Below are 12,635 nucleotides of genomic sequence, written 5' to 3' on the forward strand. Positions count from 1 at the left end.
AATCACCATACTTCTTATGTATTACAACCTCAGTTTAAAAATAGATAGATCAAAACAAAAAATAACTTACAATAATTGATACCCATTGATGGCAAGTGATGACTATGTAATTAGAGCAGTATTCTGTTCTTACATTAACAAATTCATTTTCTTTTTTTTTTTTTTTTTTAATTACTGGAGCCTGGGGATTGAACCCAGGACTTTGTGTGTGGGAAGCAAGCACTCAATCAATCACTAAGACACATTGGCCTCCCTTAGTTGGTTTCTTCATTTGTTTTGCTTGTTGTTTGTTTTTGTTTTTTTCAGGAGGCACTGGGAACCGAACCTGGCCATGTGGGAGGCAGGCATTCAACTACTTGAGCCACATCTGCTCCCCCCAAGGTATACTTTTTGACTTAAATATATAAAGCTCATCAAAAGCATACTTACATTCATACTAGAAATAGAAAACTTGAACAATATTTTTGATATGTTCTGGACCACATTCTTCTCTTCAATAGAATAATTGACAGAGAGTAACCTTGAGTCTCAGTGCCCTCTTTTATAAAACGGGGTAATAAAAATCACCCAAAAAGTTTGCATCAGGATTACATGAGAAATGTAGAGGACCTCCTCTTTTTTTCTACTCTGTAGAGTAGAAATACAATCAAGTGCTTCAGAGGTGAGAGAAATAGACTGATATTTTACTAAGCCATTAAGCTATTACACAAAATGTTTAGACCTTGTGCATTCCTCAGTGTTTGCTGACTAGTCTGGTGTTAGATGCTGTGGCTACAGAGGCTGCTTCGTCTTGTAGGAATTCTGTCTTGCATGAGAGATCAGCCTGTAAACAGATCTATGGAGCAAAATGAGCCAAGGGGAGTAATTCAAGTTACACAAAAAGTAAGTTAGCAAGGTGGGTGAGAATAGTTATTTCTCTTTGGGCCCAGGCATTAAAGGTCAGAAAAGGCAAGATTTTGAACTCTTTATTATGAAAATTATCTAGAACCGCCATCATATTGAAAATGCATTTAAGTATAGTTCACATGGCAAAATATTTTGGAATCATTCAGAATTTTAAAGAAATTATATTGGAGGTTTTTCACCTGAACTTTAGAACATACATTTCAATTTTTACTCTTAGCCTAAAATTAACTCTGGAGACAACATACTGTTAAGTAAACATTGATTTAGGATAATATTATGATCTGCTCTAAAAAAAAAAAAAGAAATTAAATACATCACAATGAAAGTCACTTTCTCATAACTATTTCAGTTGAGAAAAGTGGTAGGCATATCTGGTTGTACTCCATTCTGGCTTCTTGGAGTTCTGCTAGTAAAAAATAATGATTTATTGTGCTTTATATGTTTTGTTAAATCACTACATTTTATAGTTTGTCTATTCTGTCACTGAACATAATACATGTTAAACAGATGTAATTCTACAGCAGAGTGCCAAAACTGGGCCTTCCTTGTGTCATAAATTATTTTTCCCCATACAGAAGGAAAACTTAACTTTTTTCTCAAGTCCTAAATTTATCTTTTCATTTATTTAGCCCCCAAATTTGTTCACATATTTCCCAAGAACATCTAATTTCACTGACTCATATTGTCCACCCATTTCTGAGAATTAGCATACAATAACACAGTCAACTAAAGTCTTACTGAAATAAATAAATTTCCCCTTTTCAAGTCTAATATCACATCAAATATTCAAAATTTCTGAGAATCACCACTTGATAATGTATAGTAATAAATATCCTTTTTAAAAGAAAGTTCCTGGTGGTATGATACTAGGTGAACTTACTCAAGGAAGCCCGTATAATATTTCTTTCTATTAGCATCTAGAAAAAGAAGGGTCTTGAAGGCAGGAGATGAGCTCTTTAGCAGTTTACCCACTCTGTTCTTCCATCACAATTTGTACATTTTCCCATATTTATATTTGCAAAAATATGCTATATTAATCATTTTGATTAAAGCACCAAGATGCAAACTGCCAAAATGAACTTTGAAAAAAGCCAAAGTAGAATGTCTAGGACAAAGAGTTCCCTAAAATGCACAGAGTATATGAAAAGTACAAGAGAGAATTTATTGAAGGCAATTTCTTTGATAAAATCCCACCTTGCCCTTCCTCACTTCCAAGGAGCAAGGGCAAGAGTTTCCTAATGCTCACTGTAGGCCTAATTAGATGGGTTATAATAGGACCACCCAGAGAGCAGGAGATGTGTCCTCTGGATGTGGTAGGACACCGGGGAATGGTGTCTGAATCATGCATTGGAATTCTGATGGAGAGAAATTGTGATGGGCTAGCTGCTCAAGGAACACCTGGAGCAGAGCTGCTGTTAGCATCGGGATTCTCCTCCATGTCAGGAGTTTGTTCAGTCAAAGAATAAGTGAGTGCCCCTAATGGAACATACGTGAGCCATGTAACAGTTACCTGGACCGTAGATCCTTTTCTATGGGCCCACCCAGAGGGGGAATAGCCTACAGCAAAGCAAGAACTAAAGTGAACTAGAAATGTAGTAGGAGTTGAAAAAGTTAGGGACAAAGAGAAGGAAAGAACGATCCATGTCAAGGTAAAAGGGGCCTTCCAGAGAACCCACAAAATGCTCACAAGAATTAGATTTAACACAAGCCAGCCTAGGGAGTGTAAAACAATTTAATAACATTATCAGTTGGTTGAAAGGTCTCTCTCCTTACTCCTACTCCTTCCCTGTGCAGAGTCAAGATTTTTGAAATGTGGTAAGCAGGGAAGGTTATGACAGAAAGCAGGAACTAACTAAAATGCCCTTCATAGTTAAAGGAATTCTGGTTTTAGCCGGAGATGTCAGACCAATGAAAGAAGGTTGGCATAGTGACAAATATATTGAAATCGACTTTCTAACTTCTGAATGAAGTGTGTGTTTTGTTTCTTAAAACGACTAAAACCTTTGAATTACAAAGAATGATTAGAAAATTCTTGGACCTACTGGAATTTCATTCAAGGATAAAATAGGAACTCCCCCACCCCCCAAACTACATCCCCAAATAAATTTCAAAGAGATCATGGGAGCCAAAATAAAAATAGCCTGTGTACACATCTTACTTGTCAATATTTTCTTTACATATTGCAATTATCAGTTTATCTACTTATGGTGTGCAAAACATTGTGAGGTTTTTAAACACTGTGATTCTACCTTTCCATCTATGGATTTTCAGTATAGCTCAATGCATTGCAAAAAAATATCACTGGATGAATATTTTACATTTGTTGGATGAATAATTTAACATAAGCGCCATGTCTCCTGTATTTACGTTAGTGTGTGTGTGTGCACACGCCTGTGTGTGTACGTGTGTTGGCCCATTCTTAGCAATATTGTCAAGTTGCCTTTCACCTTACTCTATCTCCCCATTTCCTTTTAGGTCATTAAGCAAAGAGGAACTGTTTATTTGTGTTGTTAGTGAGGGTGGCCTGGAAGCAAAGAAAGATCTGAAGCTTCAAGGCAAGGGGGTGGGGGGAGGGTGGAAAACAATCAAGCAACAGGCCCAGGGTTTAATACACAGTAGAAGGAAACCTTTCACGGAGCTTCCTTCCTAAGTCCATGAGCAAAGGGAAAGCAGTAAAAAGAACTAATATGGTATAGAAATGAGAATAGTAAGCCTGAAATATATATCCAAAGCAAAAATAGGCTTGATAAGTGAGATAGGGCCATTTTAGGAAAGCTGGCCTGATCACGGTCTGTCATCAGGCTTCAGCCATCCTGCTAGCAGACTAAGCAGGACCTCACACTATTGAAGGCTCAAGAGACCAGACAGGCTGGAAAATGAGTGAGTCTGGCAAAACAAAGTCAATCAAACAAGAAGTCTGGTGTTTCTATGGGAGAATCCAGTAGGTGGTGACTAATGGAGCCATCTAAGAACCTGACTTTGCCCTTGTCATAGCCATGCCTTTAAGAATTCTTGTCATTTTCAGGACAAGGAATTCTGCCAAACGGTCCTAACTGACATTGGTTCAAGGCCAGACATCTAATGTCAGCTGGTTGTTCATTCTGAAAACCTGAGCCAGAACTAGTGCCAGGACAAAGATTAACAATACACCTGGTATGAACATATATGATTCTAATACAAGGGTTATATTAATATATTAAGCATTATTATAAACCTCATGTCTTGGTCATACTAAGTCACCCTAAGGCTAGATCCTTATTTCAGTTCAAAATTGGCCTGTATTATATTGCTTTGCATGGTTTAAGGAAATTTTCTTGAACACTTCCAAATATAATAATATTTTATTGATAAAGATACAGAAACATAAACACACACATACAGACATACACATATATAATATATATATCTATAGATTTTATATCTTTAAAATAAAGTCCTGCATATGTTTGACTGACCCAAGGTCATCATTCAGAAGGAATATTTTAAACATCATGAGGCCTGAAGTTTAAAAAAAAAAAGGCAAGACTGACATCTGCTGTATTAGTCAGTCAAAGGGGTGCTGATGCAAAATACCAGAAATGAGTTTGTTTCTATAAAGGGTATTTATTTGGGGTAGGAGCAATAAAGCATAAGTTACTTCCCTCACCAAAGTCTATTTCCATGTGTTAGAGCAAGATGGCTGCTGATGTCTGCCAGGGTTCAGGCTTCCTGCATTCCTCTCTTCCCACGTGTTGCTTCTCTCTGGGCTCAGGTCCTTTTTCTTTCTCCACAAGGTCAGCCATTGTATAAGGCTTTCTAGGCTTTGCCTCTCTCCACAAGATCAGCTATAGACTATCAGGTGAATGGCTCTGTTTCTCTCTCTGGGATTCCTGCCATGTCTAAGGAGCCATCTCTATTCCTCTGTGTTCTTCTTCTGGCTCAGGTCCTCTCTTCCTGGGGCTTGCTTCTCTTTCTTTTATGTGCTTACTTCCTGGGGCTGTAGCTCAACACTCCAGCATCAAACTCCAAATCAAAACTCCAACATCAAAAACTTCAACTCTCCTCTTTGGCCATCTTTTATCTATGAGTTTCCACCCATCAAGGGGCAGGGACTCAACACCCTACTGACAAGGCCCAATCAAAACCCAAATCATGCCCAGGTACAAAACAGTTTACAAACACAATCCAATAACTATTTTTGAAATTCATAACTATATCAAACTGCTACAAGAGCTAATAAAGTAAAATCTGGGGGCAAATAGCTTCTGGTCATCTTATTTCAGTTCTAGTACCCTAGTCCAGAAATAATTAATAATTAATATTAATACTGAAATCAGAAGACAAAATTCATTGGCAATATAGGGAAATGCCCAGTGTCAAGAATATGCATATCCACCCCATGTTATTTTTTTTGTCTCCCCTTTCTCCTCTGCCTGGATCCATGGATAGCCCCCACTCTGGATTAGTTCAATGCCAGCCTCTAACCAATTCTGACACTGGCAGGAAGCACATTAGCTGATATATCTCTACTCTCTAGTGATGTTCATAATTTCCCATAGACTTGATCTAGTGGTCAAGTCACAACTGTCAACTCCTAGAAGGGGCAGCTTCAGAGGACCTCACTATTCCAGGGTCAGAGCAGTCCACTTCCCAAGGTGTCTGATGTTGAGTCACTTCACATTGTTAAATACAATGTACCCAAATAACCATTTGATTGAACTTTTCCTCTTTAAGTGCCTTATTGTTATTTTGTTACAGTTGATATTAGCTATTATGGATTATTGGCATCAAGGAGAGAGATGGAGAAATAAAACAAGGAATTTAAATAAATCAGTCAGAGATCCAGAATTTTCTTTTTCCCAGAGAGTAGTCCATTCACTCTCTGCTCATAAATTGTTTGGCATGCTTCATTGTGCTAAGCACAGAAAAACATCTCGAAATGAGAAACAATTCTGTTGGCGTTGTAAGGCTCTGTCCATTTTGGCATTGGTCCAGAAGAACGCCATCCCATTTCATAGCTCACAGACATCTATTCTGCATGTGTGTCTTCCTAACACTAATCTAAGTAACTTCACTTTCAGTAAGACCCAGGTCTTCCTAAACTTACTGTAAAATAAATTGAGCTATAAGCCTGTCAATCTCACCATTGCTGACTGCTATTAGGAGGTCATGATTTCCAGAGTAATCTGGAGTTAATTACTTCACATTTTTGCTTTGCATTTCAGACAGGGGCAAGTGAGAGACCAGGACCTCAGAACAGAAATTGAACTTGGATGATATTTTAAATGTCAATGATCCACTGAGAATCTTTTATTTCTCTACATAGTTTAATAGGTAGTATTATTCTTGGTTAGATGCCCAGGAATATTGCAAAAAAATTGATAAACTTTCTGGGCTCCTTATGGACAAGGTCTCTTTTAAAAGAATTCATATCAGTTACTGAACTTGTAAATTATTCATCTTTTGATTAATATGCTAATTAAAGATTTGCTGTTAAAAAAGTATAAATATCTTTCATTGCCTAAAGTAATTAGAATAAGTAATTACTTAAACATTATGATTCTGATGTTAAATAATTACTATGAGAGAAAAAAGGAGAAGATACAAAAATATGCTGGATATAATTTCAACTGTTGAATCAAATGACAATATTTTATGTTGTTTATATAAATATATACATATGCTTTGGAAGACTTTAATATTTGTTTCCTTTTATACAAGTCATTTCAATTTTCATTTCACTGACAATCTAGAATAGTACTTTTGCTTTCTTTAAGACTCTTTTAAAGGAAAATAGAAATGATCTCAAAATATTTTTCATGTAACTATGTATTTTTAAAAGTATTTTTAAAAATAATTTTTGTGGTTATTGTTACTAGGCATGATGCAAAGTGCTAGAGATGCCAAGCTGAATAAAACTTCACAGTGACCTATACCATTTGCACGTTATTCTGGGGCATTGCTGAGATGAGAGTAAATAATTTTGCCCATCCCTTTAAGCAATAAGGCAATAATTTTCAAACATTTGATCATACAATATTACTTGTTCTAAGAGAATTAAATCTTTGGGCTGCCCAGGTGTCAGTAGGTCCCTGAATCTCAACAGAGCTTCACCACTTACTTTCCAGTCATTGTACTCACCCAGGGCAACAATAAGGAGATGATGATGGACAATGCCCATCCCAAGGGATAGAGAGAATCTGCAACTGCAAGCAAGATAGTCCCACCTATCTGCCCTGTGGGATCTAAGCCCCCTCAATTAGGGGTGGAGGGGGTATCACCGTCCCAGAATCCTCAGGACTGTATAATGAATGATGGGCTAGAGTAGACTTACTATTACTCTACTATAGACTTATTCTAGCAACTGAAGAATTTTTATCATTGATGTGGAAACGATGGCCACTGGAGGTTCTGAGGGGAGGGAGAGGGAAAAATAAGTTTAATATGTGGGCATTTTTGGGACATTGGAATTGTCCTGAATGACTTTGCAATTATGGATATAGGTCATTATATATATATATTTTTTTTTAACATTTTTTTTCCTCCTCCTCTTCCCCTCCTCTCCCCCTTCCCCTACCATTCCTTCTCCCTTCCCCTCCCTTCCCCTCCCCTGTCCTGCTGTTTTTGCCATCTGTGTCCATTTGCTGTGTGACCTTCTATATCTATTTTTCTTTTTGTCTTCTCATCTTTCTCCTCTAAGACTCACTGGGATTTGATCCTGGGGACTTTTGATATGGAGAGAGTTTCCCTGTCTAGTGTGCCACCTCAATTTCTGGTCTCTGTTGTGCTTCATCTTGACTGTCCCTTTGTCTCTCTTTTGTTGCATCATCATCTTGCTGCGTGACTCACTTGTGTGGGCACTGGCTCACCACACAGGCACTGGCTCGCCATGCAGGCACTAGGCTCACCATGCAGGCACGCTTTCTCTTCTTCTTTTTCACCAGGAGACCCCAGGGATCGAACCCGGGCCCTCCCATATGGTAGGTAGAGGTCCCATCACTTGAGACACATGTTTCTCCAGGCCATTATATACTTTGTCATAACTTACAAAATTGTGCAGGACAGAGTGTAAACTATAAAGTAAAATATAATTCATGCTTAGTGGCAATGCTCCAATATGTGTTCATCAATTGGAACAAATGCACCACATTAATGAAGGATGTTGTTGATGAGGGAAAGTATGGGAGGGGTAGAGAATGGGGCATATGGGAATCCCCTATATTTTTTATGTAACATTTATGTAATCTAAATTATCTTTAAAAGGATTTTTAAAATATATTAAAAAATTTTAGGTGCACACCTTATAGTACATGTATACCTATTCTTATAATGAATACATGTATTATGACTACGAGTTAATGATTTTAAATTAATTTGGGTATAAGTGTTTCATCCTTGCTATTTCCTAATTCACACTCCAACATTTGGATCTATATATAGGAAAATTTCAAAACCCATGTTTTTATCTTTAACATGTTTTGATCTATAGATCTGAATTATTTAATGATTAGTATTAGTTTTACTTAGGTACTAAACAAAATCATAATTGATAGGTTTTACTCTACCACTCGTCTATTCATCATTACCTTATATGTATATTAATTTATAAATTGAATATGCAAGAGCAAAGTATACATTTAAGGTGATGTTTATAATTAATAATTGTGGCTATAAATTCAAAATTAAATGATCTTCTTGATTTTTTTGGTTTTTAGGTTGGCATTGTCTGTAATGTGTTAGGAACTAAACTTACACAAGGAGTGGAAGAAGCATGAGTTGTACCATGTCTTATAGATTACTTATGAGTATCATCTTTAATCCATAGTTACTTGGTAAAATTTTCAAGCCACTTGGGCATTTCTCTCTATGTGTTATTTTATTAAAACTGAATAATATAATCTTTAAATCCTCTTAGCCAGGCACTTCATGATGTATACAAGTAAGACAAATGAGCTAATGGAGGCAAATTTGAGAACCACTGATCTATACACTTGACACATTTGAAATATGAGTTGCCACAATCACTTTCACACCACTCAGCGCTATAATTGAATAATGCTGGGAGCCAAAGACTCATTCTATAAATGTTCTATGAACACTCTTTCTTACTATCTGTCTGGAATGTTTAATTTTCAATAGGTATGATCAGTTAGATAGATAGATAGAAATGTAGATGTACATATATCGATATATAGAGATAAAGATATGTATCCCAGCTCCAAATACCATTTGTTATCATAGAAAATAGTACTTTGCTTGGGCTGCCAAAATGGAAATGGACTTGGAGCTACGTGGAATATAATTCTAATAAAGGTTGTTCTCTTATTTTTCCCCTCTGTCCTTGGCCTTCTTGAGTTTGTAGATTTTCTCTCCACCCTTCTAAGCTAATGATTATTTCATCCATGTGGTTTGTGAGATGAGGATGTGGATTAAAGAGTCTGACATGAAGGCATCTTTGATGTAATCTTGCCCAACCATTCATTTTACAAATAAGAAAACCAAGTCTGAGAGACATACACATTTGTGTGCCACATTGAACTATCTAGACAACTTTCTCTTTTCTGTTCAATAAGTCCTGGAAATCAATGGCATTCATCCAGGTAACTCTAAGCAAAGAAATGTTGTTTTGGCCAATCAACTCTGGTTGCAGTCCTGTTATTAATATAACAATGGACAGTAAAGTTAACAAATGATGAAATTTTAATTTTGTTTTCAATCTGCAAGCTGTTTAATTTTCATAATATCTGAATTGCTATCTGTATCTCAAAAAGAATGAGCCCTCTATGACTTTTTTAAATAAGACAGCTTTTACAGTAGTATTTGGAATTCTTCAAGTTGTGATATATCTTTCTGTTATCAAACTGCACAAAGGGAGTTTTTTGTTTTTGTTTTTTTCTTTTCTATTCTTTTTCTTTTTGGTTGTTTCTTCTGTTTGTTATTCATGGTTTAAATTCAGCTGTACTGGTAATTATGATTCCTGAGTGTTCACTACATTCTAGTTACTTGCTAGGTTCTGGCTACAGGAAGTTACGTGGGGAACAGTATCTGATGTCAGGGCCTTCATCAACTGGGTTCCCTGTACACAAATACTAGGAGGAATGCCGTAAACTCCTCAAAAGCAGCACAAGATAAGGCCTGCAAGGTAATGGAGGAGGAGCAATTAATCCTGCCTGCAAGTCCTAGAGAAAGACGGTAATTCTGACTTTAAACACCTTCCCTCTCCCATTTTACTGCTTTAGGTTATTATTTATTTAGTGAAGAGCCCTAATTGATGTTAAGATACAGGCATCAGGGGGGACTTAACAATTCATCAAAAGCAGAACAGTATATTTCTTTCTGAATCTTGTTTGGTTTATAAAATAAATAAAAATAGGAACAATTGTTTCTGTGTTATACCAAAAGTAAAAAGCAATATTTATTTTCCCATTCCTTGCCAGCTACATTAATTTCGAGCTACTACCTATCTGGGAGACAATAGGATTGTTAAGATTCTAAAGAATGAGTCTGAGTTGCACAAAATTGCTGACACTTGCCGAATAAAGAAGGTCTCTCTCAAATGTACTTTGTAAATGAACCTTCCCATGATTCTGTCCACATATGATTGCGGTTTTGCTTTCTGTGTGTCATCAAAGCTGACGCTTTCATTTTCAACACTGGGAAATTTAGCTTAGTGCAGGAACTTTTCCACCAGGAACATTCACAGCTGACAAACACCAGCACTGCAGCAATTGGGCTCCAACCGTAATCAAATGTCTTCCAGATGTTAATCATCCTGCAAGGAGGTGCTTTGTCGGAGCTCTTCTGTCTTCCCTTGAGGGAAAGATAGCAGTGAGAGAGATAACGGAGGAGATTTTCTTAGAGTAAAAGCTCTCAAAAGTAAACATTCCAAAGCATTGTATATATGCGTCTATTTTTCTTTAACCTAAGATTGCAAACAGGCAAACATTTCTTGGTGAGTCTTGATAGCACAAAGGAGGTTTGTAGAGTAGAAAGGATTTTTCATGTTTCCATGGGGACACCTGAGTGTAAAAAAATATAACCTTTCCTTCCCCTCTGCTCTTCAGATAAGTGCAGGGCTGAAGCCTTTTATGTGTGGCTATTTCTTTATTTTCATTTTCTAAAAAAAAAAAAAGTATAACTTGCCTCATTTCATCTCTTCATGATTTTATAGAAAGGCAGTATCTTTACAGAAGTGTAAGAAAGATTGTGGTGCGGGGTTTTCACAGGCTTTGGTATTGGGGGGACATGGGTTTTTCTCCCCACTCTGTCCCCTGGACCCACTACAGTTGTCAACTCGGGTTTTTTTTTTTTTTGCAGAGGCAGTAGATGAGTATGGGAAATAGGCTGATGGCTTGTGGTTAAGAATAGCCCTTACACAGATCAAGATCCAAATCCCGCTTCACCATTTAGTAGTGCGATTACAGCGCTACCTTTCTTGCAAATGGGAACATTTTAAGACAGTGACATGCAGAATGTTTGTTCTGTGATGATTGCTCTTATTATAAATGAAGCATTCTTGGAAACTATTTATAAATTTACTGACTTGTAAAGGAGGAAATGCTGGCACACCAGAAAAGAGAAAAATATGTAATTGGGAACCTCTATAAAAGTGTGGTTAGGGGAATGGATGTAGCTCAAGTAGTTGAACACCTACTTCCCATGTATGAGGCCCTGAGTTCAATCCCCGGTACTTCCTAAAAACAAACAAACAAATTTTTAAAGAAACAAAACAAAAAACTCTCATTGGGGAGCAGATGTTGCCCAGTGTTTGAGTGCCTGCTTCCCACGTATAAGGCCCTGGGTTCATTTACTAGTACTTCCTAAAGGAAAAAAATGTGTTTAAAAATATTTCAGATTTCATAGGGCAACTGAGGAAAGTCCATAACTCTCAGCAAAAAAAATCGGTCTTGATATATAGATTTGCTTAATAAAATGAATTTGAATGTATGAGTAAGTACTGAGGGAGAATTTCCTTCACAAACACCTAGGAAATTTCTGCTTCTGCTTTGGAGGTAGAAGCAGCAAGAAAACATCACTTCCATCCTACCAAAGAGAAAAAGCTGAAAAGTTATAAAATCATTACTTTCTAAAATCCAGTGTTTGGCTGACAAACTACACAGAGGAGAGATTGGGCACAGAAACCTTTCACCTTTGACAGAGATTGGGGGGGGGGGGCAGGGTACCAGCAACTGACATAAAGATGGTTAAAAAGAAAGCAGCTAAAATTTTATCAAATTCTTTAAGGCTGAGTGTGGGCTAACATAGCAATTAAGAATAACAGGGATACCCAGACAAAAACCTCACTTGCAAGTGCTTTTTTTTCCTAAATAAAAATTTTCTTGATGTATATAATTCATAAATGAACATACATAAAAAATAAGTGTATAGTAAAATTTGTGAATTTTAAAGCAAGCATCCATATCATCGTACAAGGCTCACGTACATCTTCCCACCACCAAGACCTTAAATTGTTGTGCAACTTTTGTTACAAACTATGAAAGCTCATCGTCAAAATATTACTACTAACTATAGCTCATACTCAATATTTAATGTATTTTTCCCACAACCCACCCAAGTATTAACACCCTATACTAATTTTATATATTTGTTATCATTCTTGAGAAAATGTTCTCATATTTATTCTATTAACCACAGACCATCATCTACCACTGGATTCCCTGTGTTTTGCATTGCCAGGCTTTTGTACAGTCCTTTCAAAGTGAACACTCAGTGGTTCTCATTTTCATCAC

Source organism: Dasypus novemcinctus, chromosome 25 (assembly GCF_030445035.2).
Source record: "Dasypus novemcinctus isolate mDasNov1 chromosome 25, mDasNov1.1.hap2, whole genome shotgun sequence".
Lineage (NCBI taxonomy): Eukaryota > Metazoa > Chordata > Mammalia > Cingulata > Dasypodidae > Dasypus > Dasypus novemcinctus.